Below are 8,800 nucleotides of genomic sequence, written 5' to 3'. Positions count from 1 at the left end.
GGATTCAGCCACTTAGAGAGAAGGAAAAGCTTTTTCTAAAAAAAGTTTCTAGTGAGAGAAAGTGAAAAGTAAAAAGTGAGAAGTGAAAAAAGGTTTTCCCCCTAGATGTCACTTATGTAATGTATGTGGGCCCATTTTCCTCACTTACCTCACCTACACATCATAAAGGTAACTAAAGCAGCTATTTCTCTATAGCAATGAGATCAGACAGTCAAGACAAAATGTTTCAAAAGGCTAAAAAACGCATCAACTTTTATTCAGTAAAGGCTACAATAGTCCCGTCCGCACCAACATAGATGGTAAAGTCCTTATCTGTACAGACGTCCACACAGGGACTTGCGGGCAAATAATATCCCAATTTTTTTCTCCCTAACATAGGATGCTTACATGGAAGAAATTAGTACCATGTGGCATACAACTTAGCAATAAGAAGGCCAAGTTAACACCTAAGCAAATGGAGACACCGACACCCAAACGAGCATCAAGTGACAGTCCAGCTCCCTCACAGGAGCTTGGCTGGCCAAGAGGTGCTCGTATGGTTTTTGTGCACTTTAACACGTGGACAACAACTCATGGGCTACAAATTAGGCCTTAAAAGCCCAGCAGAATGGATGAATAGTATCTAGATTCAAGGGCAAATTAGTCTTTTGTAATTATCTAACAAACTATCCAAATACCTAGGGTTTTGAACTGTAATCTAGGGTTTATGCCTCCTATGTAAAGGCCTTAACCCTAGTCTAGAAACCTAAGTTGAATCTAAGCCTAAAACTTGCCTCTAAGCTCTAAGCCTAAGTCTGACAACTTCTCTCTTCCTCACTTCCTCTCTCACATGCCTAAACTAACATCATCTCAACACTTGAGTTCTACCATCATTGATTCATGCCTTGTATTCCTAAGAGTGTTATAGTTTATCCCACTTATAGTGATCGAGATAGTATTACCCTTGGTATTAATACAACTAAAAGGAGAGTAGGTCATTACTCGTTATTACAAGGGGGCAAAACCTCTATAACAAATCTATTTTTTATTGTTTTTCATTCTTATTTGTGCAAACACGTGACAAGCATCAGATCTATAAGATCTCATTTGTCGGTTGATCACTTTTTGAGCTCAATAACATAGAACACTCGTTATATTCCAAATATAGATATGCTATAGATTATCCATTGTTTCAATTCAAATAATCAAATATCTTCTATAGATGATTTACATCGAGTAGGGACAAATTTATCGTTCTACCCCTCAATGTATTTTATTCTTAAAGACTTAGCTTTCTATAAATGATATTTTAGTAAGCTAATATAATCACTGAAATAAGAGCTCTTCCATTTATGTCTGTTAAGCCAAGCTCAAAAGAAATTATCATTTCACTTCTATATAATTATAGAAGCTATAGATTTTGTATCTATGATTAGCGCTGCCACTCAATTGCACTACCATGTTCCCAAGAAGTAAGTATTGGGTCGATCTAATTGGTCAGCTTTAACGAACAAGTCAAAGAACACAAATAATACAGTTAAGTTGAAAACTTAACCATCTCAGGATTAAGATCTTTTGATTTATGATCAACTAAGTGATATTGACTTAGTAAGATATAGCGGTAAGTTTATGATATCTTTTCCATTGTCAATATCGATCCAACCTGTTGTATACTCTATACATCCGATACTAGTATACTTTCCTAATACCCTGGAAAGGACATTCTACTTATACAAGTGTAAGTAAACTTTATCGGTGATTATCACGTTAGTGTAAATTTAGTACATTGATAAATCATGGGACTAAAGACTATGAAGCATATAATCACAATTATTTTCCACTGTGATGACATCACTGTAATGGTGAATAACTATATGTTCTGAATTTAACAAAACTTGTATATTAAAACCATAATCATGAAAACTACATGTTAACATAAATGACTTCTAATCTTCTATTGATAGTAAATAAAATTATATTGAAATGGGTTTTATTTAAAGCATAAAATCCTAACACCTTAAACCTCCTAGTCGAGCCTAATCCATCAGTACTCTCCCAATGCTTGACCACAATCTCTTGACAATCCACATATTCACACCAGGCATCTTCAAAGTGAAAATGGCTATGCCTCTTAACTTGATCACATTTATCATTTGAATCACACACTAGTATATCAACCACTAAAGCTTTATGGTCAAATTCCATCCAATCCAAAATTTTCACATAAAAATACTCTAAGCCACTATTCATTACATAAAGCTCTATCCAACCTCTCCATTACACCATGCCAATTACACCACATAAGTTCTATTTTGCAAGAGAAGAAATCAATTAAAGCACAATTGTCAATAACTTTTCTAAAAATTTTCATAGCCCCTAAAAGTCTAACCTGTCCACCCACTTTCTCAGATAGTCAAGTTATTTCATTAAAGTCCCCCAAACACAACTAAGGACCATGTATCTCCCCATGTAAATTTCGTAATAATTTCCAAGAAAATTTGCGTTAAGACACCTTTGGATTCCTGTAAAAACCAGTTTGGTGCCAAGGTACAAATCCCTCTCCAGCAACCATTGTAGTAATATGACCCAGAGAACTCGAATCAACACACAGTTCGTACTCATCTCTCCACATTAGTAATAAACCCCACTAAGCCCCACTCTATCCACTGTCCAGAACTTATTAAATTGCAAACTCGAACACAATCTCTCAGCTTGGAACCTTGTTAACTTACTCTCAATTAGAAATTTAATGCTTGAGTTAAATTCCTAAATGTGAGATTGTAAAGCTTTCAACATCCAAGGTTTTACAATTCCTTGGACATTCTAGCACAAGAGTTTCATTGCTCTTGACGACCTTTCTTATCAAGGCTCCTTGCTTCATTACAAGAATTAGAAGAAGATAAATCCAAAATATCATAAATACCAACCTCACAATCATGACCATCACACCCAAAGACTATTCCATCTGAGATAACATCATTTCTACTGCATCCAATCCCTTCCCTACCAAAGGTGGAGAAAAAAATTGTTGTTTAGCTTGACGCTTGGCCTTGTGCTTAATCAAAATGATTTTATGTTGACCCACACAATAACCCTCTTTTGCACCCAATCCACCTCAACAACTGCCCATTAATCCTCTAAATTCCCTAGAAAGTTAACTTTAAAAACCTATTGATTTCCCTTTGTCAATACTACCCATATCTTTAATTTTCTTCCTTTTCTCTTTCTCTTTATTCAACCCCTATATCACTCCCTTGCATTTTTCTTTTTGTTCAAAGTCACTTTTTTCCAATTTCTCGTATAACACCTACTGAAGCAAAAGAGAAAATAAGGGCCCGTTTGGCACAATTTTTGAAAAAGTTAAAAGCTGCTTTTTGAAAAAATTGTAATAAAATTTTGTTTGGTAAGCAGTCAAAAAATAACTTTTTGAAGAATTTTTGGAGAAGCTGCAGCTAAAAGCTAAAGCTGCTCCAACCCAACTTTTAGAATGAGTTGTTTTGATTAAAAGGCTATAATAAACTTTTTTTTGTACTAAAATCATATTTACTTATTTATTATATATTATATATTAAAAAATTAAAAAAAAAATTAAAAAAAAAATAATTATTAAATCTCTTATTTTTTTAAAAAATAATTTATATTTTATTTTAATATTAACAAACAACATCACCATAGAATTTTTCTTATATATTTGAGTTTTAATATTTTTTTACATTTGATAAAACATAATAAAAAATACTATAAATTATTTTTATTAAATGCATATAAATTTATATTTGAAAAAAAAATTAAAAATATATAGAAAAAAATATTATATAAAGTAAGTTTTTACATATTTGTGATTATAATAAACTAGATTATAACATTATTATTATCATTATAATAGATCTTAACAACTCACAGTACTTTGAAATTTATAATTTACCAAACACTCAGCTCAGTTTTTTTCTATAGTTTTGCTACAACTGCTTTTTCTCACAACACAGCTACAACTGCTTTTTCCCACAACACGGCTATGCCAAACTGGCCCTAAGATTCTTTTGAATGGACTAACCCATATCATTATTAATATGATCTAAAATATCACTATTATTCTTTTCATTCACATTAGTTTGAGGCCCAAAAATAGTAGGTCCGTGGATAAAAGAACTATGACCGTTAGGATGGCCCATTGATTGAGACCCACTATCACTAGTAACATAACTTCCTTTGCCACAATCTACCCAACTATCTTTCCTCCATTATTAATCGCTCCATTAACTCTAACTTCTTCAGCCACCTTTGTAACTTCCTCTCGTCATAGTCTCATTCCTCACCGCCGCCCGAAGCTCCATCACCCACCATTCCATAAGCCATTGGGCCTCTTACTAAATCATATGCATGAACCACCTCTTGAAGATGAAAAATTATATTCTAATCTAGTTCTTTTGGTTGCACCTCATTCCCATTTACCTTGCCTTGTCGTTGACGTGCCTGAATAATATAATGAGTCATGAAGCCATTTGGAGTAGGATCATCTTCATTTAACCATTTCCCATATCTAGGAGCTCATTGACCATGTTCATCAACTTCGGTGACCTCCTCCCCTTGACAAATGCTTTGTTCATGACCTCAAACTCCACAGTGAAAATAGAGGCCAAGCAGGCGTTCAAATTTTATTTGAATCGACTTTTTCTGCCCTCCTGACGAAATAAGTCGTCCCATAAATATACTTTGTGCAATCGGGAAGCCAATGCGTACCCGCACATAGCCATTAGTTTTATTAAGGATTACTCCATCGCACCTTAGCTACCTCACCCACCTTAGCTCCCAATCTTTACACATTAGCAAGAGTGAACGATTTTAAAGGGAACCCTCTCATCCTTTCCCAACAAATTACCTTGTCAAGTTTTGCATCTTTCCAATTACTAGTGGAAGATCATTCCTCAAGTATCAAAATCCACTACTGAAAATTCATAGTTATTTGTCTAAGACAGTTTTTACATCTTTCCTACTTCCAAACGATACCCCCTTCAATTGTACTGTCCCCTTCAGTATCAAAGATATTAACTTGCCAATTCAAAATATTTTTCCACATTCAGCCAAACAACTATGAATTTTCAATAGTGGATTTTTGATACTAGAGGAATGACCTTCCACTGGAAAAATAACTCATAGATATCTAGAGGATGCCGATGGATAATAGAAGTTGGGCTAAGGAATCAGAAGTAAGGAAGGTCCTTAACAAGGCCCTTAGACGGAAAGCTCTTTACTGGCAACAGAGATCTCATATTTCTTGGATAAAGGAGGGGGACAAATGTTCAAATTTTTTCCTTACTACCACCACTATCCGTAATAGGCGTAATGAGGTGGAGAGTATATTGAATAAAGAGGGGATGAAACGTAATATCAAGAAAGAACTTGGCCTTAACATTGCCACTGGAAATATTAATTATCTTGGGCTCCCACTGTTTCGTAGTCGAAATAAAGATGTAGACTTTAATTTCATTCTTGATAACCTAGTCTATAAGCTTCATGGGTGGAAGTTAAAATTGCTCTCTAAAGCAGGTCGAGCTACTCTGATCAAATCAGTAGGCCTCTCCTTACCAATTTACGCAATGCAAACAACGAAGCTATCTAATAGGCTTGCTTCTAAAATTGATGGTATGGTTAGCAGCTTTTAGTGGGGTTGTGAGCAAGGAAAGAGGGGTATCTACTTGAAGGCTTGGTATCAGATTTGTTTGTCGAAGTCTAGAGGTTGTCTAGGCTTTAGAAAAACTCAAGAAATTAATTGTGCTCTTTTGAAAAAATGGGACTGGGCTCTTCTAACTAGGGATAAGTAACTGTGTTATAAGATCCTAAGTGCTAAGTACCTGAAGGGAAGATCGTTCTTGAAATGTGCCTACAAGAGCTTGGACTCTTGATTTTGGAAGAATGTTGTAAAAACTAAGGAGATCATTAAATAAGGTGCATGTAAAATCATTTTAGATGAGAAATATACTAATATTTGGGAGGATCCGTAGATTATGCATGGCCATGGATTCTACCAACCGAATTGCACTTGGGTGGAGGGTTTCAAGAAAGTAGCAAACTTACTAACAAAAAATGGGGACTGGAATTTAACAAAGCCTCAAGCTATGTTCAATCCTGAAATAACAAATAACATTATCAAGGGAGGTAAACCTGGAGGTCAGGGTTCGGACTGGTGGATTTAGACTAAAGAGTCGAATGGTTTATTCTTTACTAAGTCGGCCTACCGTCCTAGGCCTTTAAATTGGGCTCCTCGTTGCAGTGTTGCTCCAAGTATGTGGAATAAAATTTGGAATTCAAAAATTTTGGAGCGTCACAAGGTACTTTAGTGGAGCATTCTCTTTAAAACTCTGCCTATTCACTCCATTCTGGCTAAAAGGTTGCATATTGAGGATGTTTCCTGTCCTTTTTATGGAGAGAGTGATGAAACGATGGAACACATTTTTCTCTATTGCAACTTTGTCTTTCACCTTTGGAGGTCTTTCTCATGGGGTGTTTTCCCAGTTCAGGAATCTGGAGCCCGAATGTGGGATTGGGTTAAATTTTTATGGAGTCTAAAGACTGAGGTGTGAACGTTCAAGAACTTTTCCTATATGCTTCAATTGTAGTCGACACAATCTAGAAAGCCCGTAATGATAAGGTACATAATAATTTTATATGTAATGTTAAACTGTAACACCCTAACTAACATAGGCGTATTACGTGATTTTTAAACATGCTGTGCAGCTCGTTGCTAATCAACGAGGTTTATGGAAAAACGTGATTAAATAAAATTTTTGCTTTTTAATTAAACTTATAAAATAATATTACAAAAGACTCGGGATCCCGATTACAAAATCATTTACAAAAAGTTTCAACTGTTTAACTGATACCCAAAATAAACGTCGTCTAACGACCAGTTACAAAAATCAGCCTCGCTGTCCCGATGATCGTACGCTCCAGGCCTAACCGCCCCGACATGTACAATCTTCATAAGCTCGCTCACGGTCCATCAGCTCTAGCCTTGCCTTTACCTACACATAAACGTAAAACTGTGAGTCAACAGACTCAGTAAGAAAAGCATAAAAATACTCATACATAATCCCGGTTATGATCGTAACGCCCATACCCCCGATCATAACCCTAAGCTGCCGTGTCCAACACGATATCGAGTCCCGCCATCGCCGTGTCCAACACGGTGCGCCGAGCCACTACCGCCATGTCCAACATGGTACGCGAGTTCACGAACGTTCATAGGGACGGTACTATTGACACGTAACAACTCGATCGGTCGAACCGGTCATACTCCGCCTATTTGGTCATACTCCGGCTGTACCGACGTGTTACTATATCCTCCGATCGGTCGAGCCGGTCGGACTCGGCATGCTGGTCATACTCCAGCTGTACCGACGGGATACGTCAATAGTACGGAACCACCAACCAAGTGTCGGCTGATCGGTCGAGCCGGTCATACTCCCGTGCTTTGGTCATACTCCCGACTGTCACCAGAAGCGTGACGGGGTTGGATGGTTCGAAGCCAACATACATAACTAATGTAATCTAATAGGCTTCCTACATGCTCGCTAAACATGTAATCTACATATGCATCTTTTTGTTATACTAATCTTACCCGGATTCCGAATTCGAGTGTGCGCGATTGAACCCGATTTGGAACTTTAGCCGAGCTTATTGGGCCGGATTACATGTGCTCCTAAACCATAAAAATCACAACACTATAAGTGACACGCTAAATCACTTCCCGGGGACTTAAACTAGTAACAAAAAGTTTCCCTATCGATAAAAAGCATGGCAATACCCCCTAAAACATAAAAACGAGGAAAACTAGTGTTTACGAAAATTCCCGACCGATGGGCCAGGTTGCCCAGCGAGATTCCGTCCACGGAAAATTCAGGACCCCCATCCGGAATTCTGGATGCACAACCGGAATTCCGGTTCCTCGCAGGCAGCAACAATCAAATTTTCATATCTTGCTCAAATCAACTCCAAATTACCTCAAACTTTCCAGACCTATTCCATATAACCCCTAGAACATTTCTAAGGCATCAAACCTACCCAGAATGTACAGAAACAAAAATCACCATTGGAGCTCAAGCTTTGAGTTCTAAACTCAAACTTGAGAAAATCTAAACAACATGCATTCAAACCAGCTTAATTCTACTTAATCAAGCATAGAATAACTTCAGAAAACAATAACAAACATCAACAATATTCCAGCAACAAAACATAGCTATTTCTTTCAAAAATCACATAATTTACATAGAAAAAATTAAAGCTTTACTCAACCTAACTAACATGCTTCCAAAACAATTTAAATAACCCTAATCTAACAAGCTTACACCTCTGAAATCAAGGACAAATTCACAGCAGCAACAACAACTATAACTCATGCATGCATCATCATCTTTTACACATTTTCTAAAAAGAACAAAAGGAAAAGAGTTAGAAACTTTACCAAGGTTGAAGAACACTTAGAATGAATGAAATTAGCTTGAAAATTCAGAAATTCCAGCCCTAGAATCACCCTACCAGCCGAGAGAGGAAGAGAGGAAAAGAGAGAGCCTTTTTTGCAATTTTTTCTATTTTCTAAGTTTGAATGAAAAAATGAATAAAAAGGAATCTTTAAACACTAATTTATTTCAGCCAAATAACATATAAAATAAACATTTATTTTCAAATAATTCATTCACAAAAAGACAAAAAGTCATTGGGGCAAAAAGACCATTTTGCCCCTCCATACTAAAATCACATAAAAATCACTAAAGGGGTATTTTTGGGAAATTCTAAATTCCCGGCCATTTCCGACATTCCCAAT

This window comes from Cannabis sativa, chromosome 5 (assembly GCF_029168945.1).
Source record: "Cannabis sativa cultivar Pink pepper isolate KNU-18-1 chromosome 5, ASM2916894v1, whole genome shotgun sequence".
Taxonomy (NCBI): Eukaryota; Viridiplantae; Streptophyta; class Magnoliopsida; order Rosales; family Cannabaceae; genus Cannabis; species Cannabis sativa.
The sequence above is the reverse complement of the archived record's forward strand: the minus strand, read 5'-3'. Positions refer to the sequence as shown.